This window comes from Ursus americanus, chromosome 15, assembly GCF_024610735.1.
Source record: "Ursus americanus isolate L20-20 chromosome 15, mUrsAme1.1.p, whole genome shotgun sequence".
NCBI classification, from domain to species: domain Eukaryota; kingdom Metazoa; phylum Chordata; class Mammalia; order Carnivora; family Ursidae; genus Ursus; species Ursus americanus.
Window position 1 is genome coordinate 1811156 of NC_142141.1, and position 18346 is coordinate 1829501.

At 53.2% G+C, this 18346-nt stretch overlaps 1 long non-coding RNA gene across 1 annotated transcript in view; it reads right to left on the reverse strand.

Moving 5' to 3' along the window:
- Positions 1 to 8848: 8848 nt before the first annotated feature.
- Positions 8849 to 18346, reverse strand: part of LOC123789436 (uncharacterized) — an 85806-nt gene continuing 76308 nt past the window's right edge. Inside the window, exons 7-13 of the long non-coding RNA XR_015726823.1 lie at positions 17703 to 17755; positions 17268 to 17292; positions 16020 to 16591; positions 14102 to 14190; positions 12718 to 12830; positions 12247 to 12319; positions 8849 to 9386 (exon numbers count right to left, since the gene is read on the reverse strand). This is a non-coding gene — a long non-coding RNA (uncharacterized LOC123789436). The remainder of the gene's footprint in view (positions 9387 to 12246; positions 12320 to 12717; positions 12831 to 14101; positions 14191 to 16019; positions 16592 to 17267; positions 17293 to 17702; positions 17756 to 18346) is intronic.

Below are 18346 nucleotides of genomic sequence, written 5' to 3' on the forward strand. Positions count from 1 at the left end.
CAGCCTGCCTCCAGGAACAGAGGGCTTTCTGGGTGGAGGGGAGTGGGGAACGTCCAGGCAGGCCCAGGCTGGCGGTTTTACTCGGGGCCCCTCCTGTCATTAGAGCTTCTCCGGCAAAGCAAATCACCGCTCTCTGAGGGATGCGAGAATTTCTCAGGAGGAGCTGATTACCACAGCCCTCCCAGGATTCAGAGCCAGAAAAGAGGGCCCGCCTAACCACTTCCTTGCTCACCCAGAAGTGCCCCTTCGTGGGGGTCTGCCCTGGCCAGGCCCACCTGGCTCCAAAGACCATCTCTGCCTGCCCCTCGTTTCTGCACTTGTCCGGCTGGCAAGAGCGCCACGCCCTAGACAGGCAGTGCCCGGGTTCACTGCACAGCAGTTCTGTCTGCTGGACTTCCTGTGATTCCCATTGCAAGGACAAGAAAATCGAGGCCCAGTCCCATTAAGGCCCTTGCCCCCTACCAGAGGACTGGCCAGAGGCTTGGCTGGGGCTGGAAGAGGATCTTGTGTTGGGGCAACCTCTCCGCCGTACCTGAGACGAGGTAATGCCAGTTGTCCATGGGGGAAAATGTCCCCGCCTGCCTGCTGATGGGAATTTAAGGGGCACGAATACTCTGGGTGCGTGGCTCGTTGCCACCGCTCAGGCCTCCCTCCTTCCCTCCGTTGAGCAGGTCCATGTTGATGGTCTCCTGTGCTGAGCTCTGTACCACACACACTCCAGACAGACTTCTAAGCAGAGGACATTCCAGTCTTCCTTGGGTCACTGGCTGGCCTGCTCCTGTGGCTTTCCTTGCCATTACTTCTGAAGGAGCAGATGAGGAGACCCCCCCCACCCCTGCCCCACTGGCAACAGCTCTGTTTCAGGTGAGGCTCTGCCCCTGTGTCCATCTCCCAGACCAGGAGAGCAGGAGTGGCTCTGGACTCTGCCTCCTTCCTCAGCTACCAGTGGGCAAACCCTCACCGCCTCTATGCTGGGCCTCTGTCCTCCCTCCCAGGCCAACCTGTAAACTCATGGGTTTCAAACCGAGCACCGTGGAACCCCCGGAGGCTCTAAGGGATCCTCTAGGAGACCAGAGGGTTCCCATGCCCCCCGAGTCAGACAACAGCAGCCCCACTTCCATCTGATTTGCAAATGGGGTCTGGGTAATCCTTTGCCTAGAGGAAGGTTCCTGTGTTTTCAAAGACTGATAACTATCTTTGGACACTGGATCAGAAGAATCTTCCTCTAACTGTTTTCATATGCCCTCCTGCCTAAGATGGAAGTACAGTGGTTCTCTGTCGGCCGGCACCTCAAAGGATGCTCTCATGCCTGCTTGCCCTACTACGGCTGGTCCGCGACCACAGGTCTGTCTCCTGACCTCTCTGTGCCCCCATTCCACAGCTGGAGAAGGCATGCCAGGTGACCTTGCTTTGGCCCTGGCTGTCCTGGGGGTGCTTCCAAAGTTCCATCCTTAAGAATGCTCTTTGTTCCTGGTTTCTGGGGGAGCTATCCTTTATAAAGTTAAAACAAATTGTTTCCTATCTGTTTCTGGCTTCCTAGGAACTATTTTATCTAATTCTGGTGACAACCACATGGTTTTCTCCTTGGGTTCCTGCCTCAACCACCTGAGGCCCCATATTTGCATTAGCTTCTCCTTCTTAGATTAGATGGTGGCCCAGGGTGGTTGTCAGGAACGTGCACTCTGAAGCCCAACAGCCTACATGCTGACCCCCACATAGCCTTGGGCAGGTCAGTGAGCCAGAAGCATCTCACCTGGGCTGACAGAAGCACTGAGATCATGAGGCGGTCATGCAGATTCCGTTCAGAAGCAGCACAGGAAAGAGACTCTAGTACCCAAGGCGCACTCACTGCATCCTGGCTGCTCTCCTTATCATCAGGACCCTCTGGCAGCAGCTCAAGTGGCTCCAGGAAGAGCCTGTGCCCTGCACACTGTCCTCTAGGCCCATCCATCCCCTCACCAACCCCACCATTATTTGTAAGTAACCGTTCCCCTCCTGGACAAGTGTCTGCCTTCCCCCACAGGGACAGGGACCGAGGTGGTCTCCTTTACTGCTGTGCCCTGAGCACCAAGAACAAGGCCCCGCACCTAGGAGGCACTTGGTGAGGAAGGGAGGAAGAGAGGAAGGAAGGGGAGGGAGGGAGGAAGGAATGGGGGTAGGACTCAGGAGGGGTGAATGAGAGGACGCTCGTCACCATCAACATGGTGTCTGGCACATGTCAGCGTGCCAGAAACGACCCTCGTCCTTGTATTTAGTGCTCGTGTTCACTTAGCATGTTACCTTGAGGACATGTGTCAGACATGTCATTGATCCCTCCATGTTTAGCACCTACTGTTCTCTAACGCTTTGTTTTGGAATCTGAGGCAGGGCCGCCTCCTCCATTCCCACCCCAGCACACACAGCAGGGGTGCAGTTCACACACTTCAGACAGCTGGAAGCTTCCGCCAGGGTCTGAGGTCAAGCAGAGGGTTCACGGAGAGCAGGAAGCAGAGTTCCCAGCTTTAGGCCTGTTTCCCGGGCTCATGTCATTTACAGGACTGTTAGCTGTCTCGGGGGCCACAGGGCACACCCAGGGGCTGAGCTGCAGGAGCACCCTCTCCTCGGGGTAGGAAGCCCACTAGGTGCCCTAAAAATAGACCAAGAGGGACCCAGCAGCAGTGAAGGGAGCTCCATGGGAGGTGACAACAGTCCCAGTGTCCCCTCTCCTGGGCCCCAGCCCCTGCAAGCTCACCCAGCCCTTCCTCCTCATCCCTGCATAGCCAGTCCTTTAGACCCCTAGTCTACCTCCCAGTCCTGAACTGGCCTCCACCCGCCCCCGGGCTCTTGCCGTGCTCCCCCCTGAGGCAGAGCAGGACTTCAGTGCTGGTGACCTGTGAAGAAAGGCACAAACCATCCTAGACCCTCTTCTTCAACCCCTCTCATTTCCCCCAGTTCTGTTCTCTGTTCACACGCCAGGCCCACATCAGGGTCGGCCCAACCAGAATCCAGAGTCTGGTCCTGGCATCTGAGCCTGGGCCAGTCCTCAAACTTCTCTGAGCCTCCCTTTATTCATCTGTGAGAATGGCAGTACCGGTACCCGGCCCTCCCAGGGCTGCCATGACAGTCACAGGACATGACCCCCTCATGGAATAGGCAATTCCTACATGTGACCTCCTCTTTCTCGTCTTCCCAAAGTCCTCCTCTACCCCTGCCCACAGTGACCTCGTTGTCCCCAGATGCATCTGCCACGCACAGACTCCCTTGGCCTTTTCCCACTCAGCACCCTCTACCTGCCAGCTTTCTGCCATCCACACTCGAAACTGGCTGGATTTAGGTAAATGTTTGAGGTAACACCTTTTCTTAAACTACAGCTGTCTGGGGAGGGAACAGGTCAGTGGCTCAGGACGCTCACTGTCCAAGCTCACAGGAAGCAAGCACAGTCAGAAACCAATCTTGTGCTTGACCTGCTGTTCAGCTCCACAGCCAAAGTACTCGGGTGAGGGTGGCACGGAGGCGGCTTCCCGTCCCTGTCCCTGTCCCTGCCATGGAGCTTGAGGCAGAGTCTCATACACGGAAGGAGCTCCCTACATTCATTTGCCCGGTTTGGTTATGAAAATAAAGCCTGAGTCCTGATCATTTTAGAGGCTACTTACCGCTGCCTTTATGCCTCATCTATTCAGAACTCGTGATTAGCATCACAAAGATCAAAGAATATTGAACCCATGCAGGATATCCCTGGCCATTTAAATTAACCTGACTTTTCACATGGCTTTATTTTTTTAAATGGCATGGAAGAAGCAAAGAAAGAACCCCGTGGAGATGGGGCCAGCATCCTGACTTGAACTGAATCCCTCTAGTTTCACACAGTAATCCCCTTCCGGCCCTCCTGGTTGGGTCCATCGCGTCGCCCTGGGGACACGCAGAGGAACGGCAGGCCCTGTTATTGGTGGATACACAGCTGTCAGCTGAGCTCACACTGCTGCTGTCCCATCCTAGTAACACCCAGAATGTCTGTGTGGCTCTGGGCCCACGGGCCTTCTCCTCCTCTATGGTACTGCATGTCTGCGGGATGCAGCCCCGATATGTCCCTCAACCCAGAACCTCCCTCCTGCTCCAGACCCACACCCTCTAAATGTGGGGATGGCCACTTGATGTAGATGGCAAAACTTTTTGCTTTGAACTTTGGTTTAAACTTTTATGTTTTCTGGTCATTGGCAGATTTCAAGCAATCGGCAAATGTAAAATGTAAAAAGAACATCGAGAAAGAGGAGGATAAAGTTGCTCTGAGGCTGTTGAACAGGAGGGAGGCCACACCATGGCCATGTACAAAGCGCTGCTTTCCTAGAAACTCGGCCCACGGCGTGTGTCTCCTGACGAGTGGAAGAGACCCTGGAGGGGACGGACCACAGCGTCTCCCACACCAAATCAAACTGTCTGCCGGGAAACATGGACCCCTCCTTTCCAATGTGACATCCCCTGCTCACCATTGTCTGTTTGATCTCAGGAAGCTCCAGGACAGAAAAAGCCATTGGAATTCCTTTTTCTCCTGTCTTTCACATGGCTACCCAAAGGGGTGACTCCCTGTGATGCCCAGTGCTGACCACACCCACGTGTGCATCACGTGGCACCCCAGTCACATGCTTACACCTTGAACCCAGGAGAGGGAGCTCCTTTTCTCTCTAAACTTTGCTGTTGCCACATGTCAGAGGCAGAGACAGAGTCACATGCCAGCCCCCACTCCTCCCCTACAGCTTGGGGAGAGGGTGCCTGAGGATCAAGGCCGGTGCAGGAGCTCCCCCACCCCGGCTGCTCCTTTCCCTTGCCTGAGGTTCAGCAGCATGCAGAAGCTGAGCTGGGCAGCCTTGCAAAGGAGGAGGGTCAGGAGGTGCACCCGTGGGTGGTGCTGGGGCTGCAGGCAAATATGACCTTTGCAATCCTCAGCTCTCCTCTGTAGAATGGGGACGATGATCTCCCCCCACTGGGCTATCATGTGGGTTCAATGAGAAATGTGAGATTTCACAGCACAGTGCTCAGAATAGGGGGGGAATCAGTACATGGTGTTCTATCTGAAAGGTGAGAGGAACATTGGCCAGCCTGGGAATGGGGTATAGGCCTCCTCCATCATCCCAATGATAGGTGCTGGCCAGGGTCCTGGAACCCTCAGAGCAGGTGGGACACGCTCCTTCGTGGCCCCCTCACAGCCTGACGTGAGCTTCAAGGAATGTGACCACGGTCAGGGCCAGAGGAGGAGGACAGGAAAGATGTGAGGCCAGCTCCCCAGACAGGCCTGCCCACCAGAACGACCCAGGGGGCTTCTACAGGGTGGCGTGAGCCTGCACAACCCAGGCCTGCTTGTGGAGACACGAGGCCTGAGGTCACTTCTGAGAACCCTCACCTAGATGGTTAGATAGCCCTGGTCTCCTATGAGCCATCATAAAGGAGAATGCCCTGGTCTCCAACCATAGCACGGGGGGGGGGTGCCCTCATCCCTCACTGCAGAGGGGGCTACCTTGGTCCCCCACTGTAGAGGGGGTGCCCTGCTCTCCCGCCATAGAGAGGGGGTGCCCTGGTCCCTCACTGCAGAGGGGGTGCTCTGGTCCCTCACTGTAGAAGGGGGTGGGAACATGAGGAGGGGCCCCAATGAGGCTGTAGGTGCCAAGAACTTAGCTGTGGTGGTTGGCACCACTCCCCTCTGCCTTTGCTTGGTGGTTCCCTCAGCAGCTGGATAAATGCTGGGTTCTCAAGGTGCGGTGGGGTTGCCTCTCCCATTTCCCTCCTCAGCCATCACTAATGGATGACAGAACAAGTCTGCCTTGCTGACTAGGACAGAGAGCACAAAGAGAAGGTGCAACTCTCTCAACCTCCCCCTCCTCCACATCTGCCTCTCAGGGGATAGGGCACTAGAGCCCATACTTCCAGGCTCCCTGGCCCCATCATCTGTGCCTCATCCATCTCTGGGTCCTGGGGTATGCACATGACATGCACAGGGCATGCCCAGAGGACAGACCCAGGGCAGAGGCCAGAGCGGCTCCAGGAGGTGGGAGACCTGGTCCCTGGTACAGGGAGTGTGCACTAGGAGAAGAGAGCTCAGCGGTCCGGGTGCATCTCTGGCCCACACATATTCCCTGCTCTGTTTCCTGGGGAAGGCGCGCCTGGCGCTGGGTACCTTTCAACAGCACAGGCTTTGGCCTTGTGGCGGATGGATGAGGAGTAGGTCTGCTGCTCTCCCCGGGGCAGCTCTCGCACCTGCACAGTGAAGTAGTGGGTGGTGGTGGGGGGGGGGGGGCGTCGCTGCCCGGGATCCTCTGGAGCCGGAAGCTGTGCGCAGTCACTTCTGCCAGTGACACCAGGAGCTCTCGGGGGGGGGGGGCACTGGACGCTCTGCAACCAAAACAGAACAGACTAGGGACACGTGACCGGCTGTTTCTCCAGGAAGGCACCATGTGAGCTCAAGCATGAGGATGCGGGCTGCCCATGAGGGCAGAGAACAGGGAGCTCATTCCCAGTTCTGCAGGCACCTGCGGCTCCCTCACAGCCGACTCTGGACCTGCCCCAGCCTGGACCTCACAGGAGACCCTGGCTTGCTCCCAAAGCGCTGCTCTCTCCTGCCAGAGACAGTCGGACAGACAGGAGGATGAGCCCACACATGCTCCGTGGCAACCACACGTCCCTACAACATCTCGAAGTTGACACCTGGGCTCTGCTGAGCACATCCAGGCCCCTATGGACTCTCCCTGTGATCTCAGGCTCAGTGCATCTGTCATGCTGACTCCTTCTTCCTGGAAGCCAGCCCGAGCCTGAAACACAGACTGTGTCCCACTCGGCTCCTCCGGGGCGTGTCACCGCCACTCTGTCCCCACAGTGCTGGCGACTGGGAGTTCAGAGCGCAGGGAGCGGGGACCTGGCTCCCGAGCGTGGTTCGTTCGCAGCATGCATCTCCCCGTCCCATCAATTGCAGCAGAGGAACCCCACAGAGGAAGGAATAATTGTTTATCATGAAGATGATTGATCCTGTTGAGAATGTGTGGTGAGTAATGAACAGTGATGATCGCAGACCCTGAGGTGATGGCGGGAGGAGCCCTTCCACCTGACTGTGGTCAGCACTCCTCTGGGAGCACACACTTGGGCTGTCGGGGTCCTCCTCCCTCAAAGAGCCCTGCATCCCCTCACCAGCCACAAGGACCACCCTCCTGGGCATACTGGCAATTGGTGAAGCTCTGCTGGGGGGGTCTGCAGGCCCTGGCAGACATCCCCTAAGCTCTATGGGCCCAAGGCAGGTGGTGCGGGTGGTTGGCATGTGGGCTGAGGTGTGGGCATGCATCCCCCAGCCCCAGCAGCAGCAGCCCCGCTGTGGACCAGGGTGCCTCCTGGAGGGCACTCCTGATAATGCTTCCATCTGGATTTAAGTCACGTCACACCTTTAGCAAACCTGGCTTTCCCTGTGCCTTAGAAAGTGCTGAATTTCCCTACGGGGCTGCATCAACTCTGAGGAAGATGGCAAGAGCCTTTGGGAGAGGCACTCAGGGCCCTGAGCATGCCCCGGACAAGAGGGAGCCTGAGGACCTGGGCCAAAGCTGCAGGAGGGGTTCTCCTGGTGCCTGTCCCCGGTCTTGCCAACCCCACCCCTGTGCTGGCAGCTGCAGGTCAGACAGCGCTATGTGCCAAAAGCCAGGGGCCAACTATGCATGGCTGTCTCTCCACCCACCTCAAGCTTTGGCATCTCCAGTGACTTCAAGGCTTCCTTCCTCCAGTTAGCAGTAGAGGTAACCTTTGTCAGAGGAGGGGCTGTGCATTTGTCTTCATCCTTGGGGGACTGAGGCTTGGCGGTTGAGGTCGGGGGACTCACAGCAGGCTATGGCCTTCCCCTGGAATGTGTGGGGCCCTCGAAGATCTGAAGCCACAGATGGGGGACACCAGCGTCCCCCCGTTGGCCATCACAAGGGTCAGCCGTGTGCCTGAGCCGAGCAGCCCTGTCCTGAGCAGCTGGGTGTTCCAGCCGGGGCGGCCTCCGAGCAGGTGCCAGAGCTCATGGGCCCTTCCACCTTGTGGGGCATCAGCTTCCCCAGATGCTCAGCCTGCTTGTGAGGGAATTTGAGAGAGCAGTGAGCCGCAGTGCCTGGAAGGTGGCCAGAGCGTGGTACGGGCTCAGTGCATGCTAGGCTCCTTTGCCTTCTACCTTTTGTAGGTTTCAGATCGGCCCTTGGGATGGTTTTCCAAGCACTCTGGGCTCAATTCATGCCTCCCTAAGACTGTCTAGATCTTCTCCTAGAGTGATCCCGCAGGCCACGGGGTCACTGGCTCACATTCTGAGTGCAGCCATGGCACCAGCTCTGTCCCTGGAGTTCTGCGGACCATGCTGGCCCTCAGGCTTCCCAAGAGGCCACCAGGTGAGTGCAGGGAACAGAGAGGGGAAGGGCCTTGCCTAAGGTCACATGGCTCCAGAGTCTGACGCTTGGGGACTCCCAGAGCCCCCCCGTTTACTCTGTGCACAAGCACCTTCCTGTCATCCTCTTCCCTGAGACCTCTGGGTCAGGTCCTGATCTCCCAACCTGGAGCTGGGGTGGCCCTGGGGAGGGAGTCTTCTGAGGCAGATTCCAGAGTGAGCCTGGAGGGCATGTCAGGCGCTCGCTGAGATGGGAACCCACAGCAGATTTCTGTAGGTGGAGGAGACTGAGTGTCTGTGGAGGGTGTCCACGTCACGGCCTCACAGCTGTGGCCCCAGCAAATGACTGAATCCGTCTGGGCCCCACTTCTGTAGAACTGGGGCTCACAGCGCTTTGTTCCCCAGGCCTTTGTGAGGATAAACCAAGACAATGTACAATAAGCATCTCACCAGTGCTTGGAACGGAAGCAGCATCCATGGAGACAGATCTCCCTATGACTGCTGGGTAGAAAACTTGTTTATTGAGCCCCTGCTGAGCTGGGCACCTGGTTTTGACCATCGGCAATCAAGTGCCTGGCTTCAGGGAGCTGCGCTCCAACAGGATGACTCAGAGCCACCCTGGGCCAGTTACACAACCTCGCTGAGCCACGTCTCCAGCTTTAAACCTGGGACATTCCTGTCTTTCTGGTAAATGTCAGGCTGTGCAGACATGCAACAGTGCAGGGCCTGACCCAGGAAGCCGTGGACCCAGCAAGTTCACGGCTCCCATTTAGGCCCAGCTCTCCTCCCCACAGGGCCACAACAGTGGACTTGGGCCCTGGGGTTGTACGTCTCTTCTCAGTGGTGATGACAGTGGCCACCAGCGGCAGCCCCTAGTGGTGTTTCGTCTTGGCCAAAAGCCTGAAGATGTATGCCGACTCCAGGGCCAGCTTGGCTGCTGTGAACTGCCTCACCGTGGTCCCCACCTCCACCGTCGTGAACGTGCTGGGGCTGTTGCTGGCCAGGCGGTAGGGGATCTGGTACCCTGTGGACAGGGCAGGAGGACCACACATTGGTCACGTCACCCCCTTTGGACCCCGCATTCCCGCCACCCTGCCACCACCACTCTGCTTTCTTTCCCCGACATTCTTCCTCCTCTGCCAGCATCTGAGAGGGAGGGCACAGCCGTGGTGATGGATGGAGACTCTGAGTGCTGGGCCCCCATGACCCTTGTTCCCCTTCATCCTTCCCACCACCAAGATGTGGACACAGTTTCATCTTCCCCAGGGCTGTTGGAGCTGAGAGAACATGGCGGGAACCAACCAGTGCTCCTGAGGGGCAGGCCCAGTACTCCCTGCTTTTTCTCTTCCTCCTCACCCCTCCTGCCACCCCCCCATCCTCCCAGGGCCAAGGGCAGTGCCTCCTCCTAGAATGTTCCTTCAAGTGCGCCCTTCTCCCACGGTTACATGTCTTTCCCCTCAGTCATCCTCCCCATCTGTCCACAGATCCCAGCTTTGGGAATGGGAGCTGGTGCCAGCTCAGCACTGTCCCCTGCTGTCGGCTCTTCCTCTGCGCCCACCCCCAGGAAACCCCAGCGTGGCCCCCATCCTGGGGGTTCCCCTGCAAAGGAAGCAGTGGGGTGCATGTTATCAGTTCTGGGGGGCTTCTGCAGCTCTGAATGGCTCCTGAAGTTCCTTGGTTTTCAAGGGATTGCAGTTGATGAGATGTTATGAATGACCAAGCCTCCCAACCAGGCTGCGCCAAACCGCCTCCACGCATGTATGAAGAGGCAATGCCAACTGTCAGACCCAGCCCGGGACCCAGCTGTGCTCCTGCCCTGATTAAAACCAGAGCTGGTGGGGTGCGGTGGCATCCACAAACACAGAAGACAGCCAACCTGCTCATTGACAGATGATGTGGGCCTCAAAGTCGGGAAATCGTGGGGTCCAGAAAGAACTTGTGTTTACTCAATAGATGTGTGCCCCACAAACCCAGAAAGCTCTGGATCAGCAGAGGGGCTTCTTGGGTCCGTGACAGCAAGGGCAGAGTGGTGACAACGGTTACTGACCCCCTGGACTGTGTTCAGTCAGCCTCCAGGCCTCCCGGGTCCCTTTCTGCAGCCACCTATCGCAGTCAGTCCCTCCCAAATGTCCCCTGGGGGACACACTGCCCCTCCTGAGGACCATGGCTCCACAGTCGGACCCGCAGCACTTGCCTCCCCTGGGCCTCTCTGCTCTGCACTCTCCTCCCTTCTGTTCACCAACAGGCAGGAGCCTCTTCGGGTCCATCCAGCCAACTCCTGGTGGACCTGCAATCCCAGAACTGACCTAGGAAAAATTCCTCAGCCCCTCAAACTGCGAGAAGTGCCCTCCACTCTCTGTTCTGCTCACCACCTACTTGTTTACAGGCCACATGCCTTGATGAGACCCTGGACTCCCTGGAGACCTGGAAGGCATCTGTCTTGGCCTCCCCGCAAAGTCCTTGGAGTGGCAGGGTTTCAGGGCCCTGAAGTGGAATCATGCAATATTGGTCTTTCTCTCTGTGCTTTATCTCACAGAGCATAATATGTTTTCAAGGTCCGTCCATGTTGGGGCATATTTCAAAATTGAATTCCTTTCTAGACCTCCAGTTAATAAAAGTGTATCGATATTGTTTTGCTAATTATAACAAATGCACCACATCCATATAAGATGTTATTAGTGGAGGAATTGGGGTCGGGGGGCATGGGTTATGGGAACTTTCTATGTTATCTGTTCAACTCTTAGATTTGTCTAAACCTCCTGTTGTCAATAATGCCTATTAATTTTTTAAAATCCGAGAACATTCTTTCAGGGAGCGATCTGTGTCAGCCAATATTGGTTCGAACATCAGCTAAAGGTCTGTACGTTAGCTAAAGATGTTGTTTACTGGTAAAGGTGAGCCCATTCTTGAGTTAGAAATGCCCATTGACTGCTGGAGTTACAGCGATACTGACTGACTTGATCATTTGCCTTTGCATACAGAAGAGAAGAATGTGGCTTCACATTTTGATGGTTTTCTCTTACATATGGGTCACTGAATAAAGTAGCATCATTCTTCTTGAATAAACCTAATAAGTACATTCCCACAGTACCTTCAACTGGGTCATTGGTAGGGTGCCCCCTGTTGTTTGGCCAGAGGCAGAGGTTTCAGAATCACTGCTTGGGGTCAGGTGATACTCTTGACTTCAGGCAGGAGCCGCGAGCACCTGAGAAAGTTACGTAGACCCCTCTGTGTCTCATTTTCCTGTTCTGAGATGTTGAAATGTGACTGTGGCCTACTTATTAGAATTATGTTATGAGGCTAAAAGTAATTAAACACAAGGAAAGCCTTAAGAAAAATAAAATAAATGACTGGTGTTTCATAATCACCCTAAGTGTTCAATCACTGAGCGACTGCAAGAATAAGGTAGACACTTGGTGGTGGTGGAATCCGGAGAGGGGACGTGGATGGCTCCACAGCAAGAGAGGATGGACACTCACTCTTAGCTTTACATGGGAAGGATGCTTTACTGCTCGTGGACAATACCTGTTACCATCTCCTGTAATCCTCAGGTCAGCCCTATTGAGGTAGGTGGGGGCAGAGCAGGGGCTGTAAGCCATATTCTAGTGGGAGGCACTGAAACGTAGAGAGATTAAGTGACATGCCAAGAGTTACCAGTCACTTTTGCCAACATTAGAGATAGGTTTCTTACAGGCTTTTTCTATTTATGCACTTCCCACCAAAGGGAACACTGTTCTAATTTGGGGCATACGTAGTAATTCCCCCAAGTCGTGTGCCTGAATCATCAAAAGTGGCCTCGGTTTGGAGTTGACACAGGAGTTGGAATTTCCAACCTTGGTGATTCATTTCATTTGATGAAATCAGAAGTTCCCAGAGGGACTTACCATGGGGGGGTCCGTAGATGGATGGCACATCCAGCAGTCAGAAACCCAGGAGTGACGTCAGGGATGTTCTGACCTATCAAGGGTAATAATTAGTAGAATGAATAGAATAAGAAAACAGGAGTAAAGGGGTCATTCTGGGTGAATGGCAACAAGGGTTTATAGAAAATGAGAAGAATTATTTTAACTGAGCAGATACAAAACAGAAAAAGAATTAAATGGGAGTCTTGACCCAATATCTTGTGTGGAAACTGCCCACTAGCAATCACAATTTGCCTGTTCTGAAAATCTTGGGGCAACTGCCTGCTTCTGAAGACCGGCTATTTCCAGAGGATCTCTGAGAAGCTTCAGTTTGAGTAGCCCTCTAATTGTGTGAAATTCTGATTTTTTAAATTATTTTACTTATTTTAGTGGAGACATATGAAGCCAAGAGTGAACCCCCAGGAGTTACACTGCTTTGTTTTTAAACAGTACCTGAAGGGGTCCCTTCAGGGGATGTGTAAGGGCAGTTTTTCTCCGATGTCTCTTCCTGAGGTTGAAGATCATGAAGAGGCTTCTAGGAAGATTTCAGGAATGGAGGCCTGAAGCTGTTGGTGAAAAACTTGGGCACTATTACAAGAGCTCTTTGCAATATGCTGCCATGTCTGCACGTAGTAGGGTAGTGCAATCTAGTCTGGGTAGTGAAATTCCTAGAGATAAGGAACTTCCAGATACTCATTTAGTGGGAGAGCCCGTGTGTTCCCAAGGGAATGGACTGGAGAAAGTTTTGCTACTTTAAATGGAAGGATGAAAATGTTTTGCCCACTTGAAACAGTTTATGTCTTAAATAATGAACTGTGTTCCAGCAAAATTGTAATTTCTTGTGAAACTCTATTTCTTTTTGGCCAAGGTTGAGAGCAAGTAAAGAGAACCCTTTTTAGAGGCTTTTTTGTTCTCTGGACAAAGTCGGAGATCATTCACACATTGTATAAGAACTGAATTACAAGGGAAACCTAGATTTCCTTTTTCAGCCTTGATTGAGCACATGGGAAAAGGAGAGGGGCCTTCAGTGAACTCCTGGGCCATGACTGTCCAGGTATGCCACTGTTCTGTCCAGGAGAGAACAAAAAGGATATACCCTTCTGGTCTCTTAGTGAAACAACTTTGGATTCAGAATTTCTTTTGGAGGCCTCAACATAGCATCCAAAATGTGCTGCCCATTGGGCTTCCTCCTTTCCGATGATGCTTCTCAAATGAATGATTTCACTCCAATCAGGTTGTCTAGAGTTGGCCCTGAAAACCCAAATCATCGTTGGTGAAGTCGTGGGGAACAAGAATTCGGATTGTGATGAATGTACACATGAGCATCAGACATTTTTTTCTGGAAGAGGAGAGGGGTTAGGTTTAGAGGATTCCCAAGAGAGCTGGTGACAGTTGGTAGAAATAGAACATTTGTGCATCTCATGCCTTGAGCCCGAAAAATGACAGGGCTGAAGAGAGAGATGATAGATTTGAAGATCCAAGAACATCAAGTGCCTGGAGGAGCCCAGGTCCTGCAGGAGGAGGATCATAAAAAGCAGGAAAGAGGAACTTGGCCAAAGCTACAAAAAGGACCTTATCAATAAGAGAGAGGAGAGGGGTGCCTGGGTGGCAAAGGCGGGTAAGCATGTGACTCCTGATTTAGACTCAGGTCATGATCTCTGGGTCCTGGGGTCAAGTCCCATGTCAGGCTCTGCCCTCAGTGGGGATTCTGCTTTGGGGTCTCCCTCTCTCTTCCTCTGTCCCTCCCCCACTCGTGCCATCTCAGTCTCTCCCAAAATAAAATAAATAAATCTTTACAAAAAAAAAGAGTATAAAAATGAAAGAGGAAATAAATTACATGCGGATGGTGGATCTATGGGTCCGAGTCTTTGCAACCTGCGAAGTCGTCTTCCTTACGGACGACAGTGGGCATTGTCATGGCCTGGTCTTGGGAAAGGAAAGGGGACAATCAGGGTGAAGTGAGGACTCAGGCCACTGCCCCCGGGATTATGTCCCCAACCCCAAAACTCAATGCTGCCCTCAGCTCCGCAGTCCCCCCACCTCACCACCCATGGGGCTGTGATCCCTTTACCTCACTGATGAGAAAGGCGTCCAGGGTCTCTGGGCCCTTCCCAGCCCTCAGATTTCATAACTGGGACCAGGAAGCAGTGCCTGTCAGCCCATTCTTTCAAGAGGAAGCCACGGTGGTGCCCATGACTTTCTGTCCCCATGATTTCCTACCTTCCTCTGCTCCCTCCTGCTACCCTCCCTCCTCTCTCCCAGAATCATTAATTTCTTATTTCCCTTCTCCTGTCACCTCCAACAACCAGACTGTTCTCTGCAATGGGAACAGTGGAGGAACGATCATGGGTTTACTGACATGCTCCCTAGTCAATCAGTTGATCAATGAGCCAATGCAGCTAACATGGAGGCGGCTGCCATGGGCCTGGGGTGATGCTGGGCCATGAGAGTGACCATCAACTGGGCAATCAAGTGACTGCCCCGTGCCTGGGCTCATCTTGGGAACTTGAGACACACTTCCTATTGATGACAGCCCGTAAGTGTCCTAGCCCAGAGAGGAGATGAATGTGACAGTAGAGGTAATGGTACTTGTCCAAATTCCCCTAGTCTGTCAGTGGGGGGACGGGCATTCTCCAGCTGGTGTGGCCACATAAACACCAGTACCTGCAGTGTTCACCAAAGACCCTGAGACCTGGAAGGACTAGGGGCGGCCCTGAGCAGATGGATGGAAGGTCCGAGGGTGGGCCGTGACCACGATGTGGGGACCAGGCCCATCGCTGTCAGTGGGATCTGACAGGAGCAAAGACCCTGGCCACGCTTCCCAGAGCCTCTGTCCTGGGCCCAGTCAGTCCCAGGAGACCAGCTCAGAGGGACCATGAGAGCCAGTGTGTGCTGCCAGCCCAGCAGCCTTCACACAGGCCTCTAGAATTCCCGTCAGCCAGGGAGGGTCTCCGGGCAGCTGCATATGAGCCTCTCCCCCATAGAGCCAAGTGAAGGTCTTGCTCTGGTCCCAGTATAAGGGATGTGGTGAGGAGAAGAGAGAAATGTGCTCCAGGATGTGCCTCTCACCTCACCTCTGCAGCAGAATGCCTCGGGGAGTACTGCTCGCTATGAATGGGATTAAAGCATATGGAGGCATTTGGTTCCCAGGCATGAGCTGAGGGCCACCGCTTGGCCTCCCGTGGTAATAGGGCTATAATGTGTGCCCTGTGACGAGATTTCTTTATCTCGTCTTTTCATTTCGTTTCTTTACTTTTAAATTCTTTTCTTTCTTTCTTTCTTTCTTTCTTTCTTTCTTTCTTTCTTTCTTTCTTTCCTTTTTCTTTCTTTCTTTCTTTTTTTTTTTTTGAGAGTATGGACAATGGGAATTGTGTAGTGGCAGTGGGATACACCTCCTGGAGACATATGCAATCTCTCTCCCACTCTTTCCATCTCTCCCTCTCCCTCTCTGCATCTCTCTGTCTGTGTCTGACTCTCCCTGTCTCCCACACAAAATCACACACTCACAATCACACCACATAGAGCCACAAAAGACACCCCAATCCCAAGCCTCACGCACACACACCCACACCACACACAGGGAATACAATGGCTTCCTAGGACTATAGACACTTCTTCACCTGGGAAATCTACTGTCCACCAAGCCCCCACAACCCAATCAGGGCGGCTCGCCAGACTAAGGATTGCAAGGATGCCCCACCTGCATTAACATCTAGAGTTTTGTCTCAGGAAGAGGCTGATTCCAGAATACGTACCGCATTCACTGGATGGTGCTGTCACCTGCAGGTACAGAAAAGAGGACACCGTGAGGCTCAGGTCATGCTACACAATGTCTTTCTGCGTGAGCTTTATTTCCCTCAATGACTTTAGGAACCCAGATGGAACACAGTGGTTGAGTCCAACGACCCCAAAGTAAGTGAACTGGTTGCCTTAGGAAGTTGTTTTTCCTGGGGGACATGTCTGTCCAGTCCATTCAGGACGGTGACTACAAAATGCTTCATCCAAGCAGGAGAAAGTGTTACTGAGGGACAGGATCCTACCACAGCATTTAGAACCAGGTTTGGTGTCGCCAATGGTAAATGTCCTCTCGAATCAGCTAACGGTTGGCAGAGACAACCACTTGATGCTCTCCCAAAAAGGAAAATTGTATGAGATCTATATGTATAATCTCAAATATACATTGTCTGATTTTCATCTGAATTTGATTGGAAAGAAACCAAGAAAGCAACATCTGTTCCTGGGACAAAGAACTTCTAGCTCATCATGGCGAGAGGTGTCCCTCCAGCGCTGTCTCCTTTGATGGGATCGATGTCTTCCTCCAAGGCATCTAGGACACAGAGTACCCGTCAGCACATTCCTCTTTGCTCAAGAATATTCATGGAATGTTGCTTGATATGGACACGAGGCTGGGGTATATGGAGCCAGCTGGTTTCCAAGCATGGACTGAAGTGCCCCTGCTGGGCCACCCACTGCAGTAAGGCTCTAAAGTGCGCAGTGTGATAACATGGCTTTTGAGAAGGGTGACATCATGCAGTATCTGTCTGACATATCTCCTGGAGAAACACCTTTCTCTCCCTCTCTCCCCCTCTCTGTCTCTCTCTCTCTTTCTCGGTCATCTCTCTCTGTCTCTGTCTTTGTCTCTCTTTCTCTTGCTCTCTCCCTCTCTCTCTCTCTCTCTCTCTCTCTCTCTCTCTCTCTCTCTCACACACACACACACACACACACACACACTCACAATCACACTACACAAGACACCTAACCCCCAAGCCTCACGCACACACACCCACACCACCCAGGGGGAATGCATTGGTTTCCTAGGACTGGAGACACATGCACATAGTTTCTCACCTGGAGTCTGCTTTTCCCCACACTCCCAAGCCTCAGTCCTACCAGGAACCTGGAATCAGATGGCTCTCCAGACTGAGGACTGTGAGGACATCCCCCCAACCTGCTTTACCATCTAGAGTTTTTCCTCAGCAAGGGACTGATTCCAGAATACGTACCACTTCCACATGGTAATGGGGCCACCTGCATTTACAGAAAAGAACACACCCTGAGAGTCAGGTCATATGCATACTGTGTCATCACTGGTTCTCTTAGTGACTATTGAAAACCAAATGAGAAACAGCAGGAAAGACAAAGGCCCGGAAAGGAAGCACAGTGTGCACCCATGGAAAAGGCATGAGCTTTTCCTGGGGGATGGATCTTTCAAATTCCCTGAAGCACAATTACAAAACTCTTAATTCAGGGAGGAAAAACCGCTTCTGAGTAAAAGGTCCCCTACCACACAGTTTACAACCTCCCCTCCCAACACCCCAAGAAAATGGTACCTCACGTCTAAAAACTACACTGTCATGTTGTCATAGCTGAACTCACTTCAAAAAGAGGAAACTCAAGTAAGAAACATTTCTTTCTCAGGCAAAGACAGCCAAGCTTACCCTGGATGTGTTGGGCCACAGTGCTTTCTTGCCAAGGTCCTCCTTGGTAGACTCTAAAAGGACACAGAGTAAGTGTCAGTCCATTGTTGGTCCTACTCCAGAATTACTCTGTGATCACTGTTGATATGGACATGGGACAAGACTGTATGGGAGTGACTGGTTAAGAAGCATGGGCTGAGCTGCTGCTGGGCCATTCTCCTTGGTGGGTGAGGAAAAGCAAACAAGAGGATGAGAAAACGAAGGAGAAACAGACCTTTGACTTTCTAGCTTAAGGCAACCTGGTCGATGTGAGTCAGTTAGTCTACAAAGAGGTCGCCTGGTTGCACACTGTGGTGTCGTGAGGGAGCCCCACCCCTCCCTCTGCCCGTAGCGAAGTCTCTCTATTTGTTCTGCCAGAACGAAGCTCCTCCAACTGGCCATCCGAATGGGAGACAGACTAGAGGACACAGAGTACCTTCCCGCCACGGTGCTCTATCTCATGAATGACTCAGAGTGCTCTGCTTGACTTGAACGACAGAACAGTGGAGATGGATGTGGTTGGTTAAACAGCATGCAGTTGCCAATGGCAAGATTTGATTCCTTCTGATGGTTGAGTAATTTACAGTGTATCTACATTACAAACTGAGGGCTGCTGAAGGAGGGGA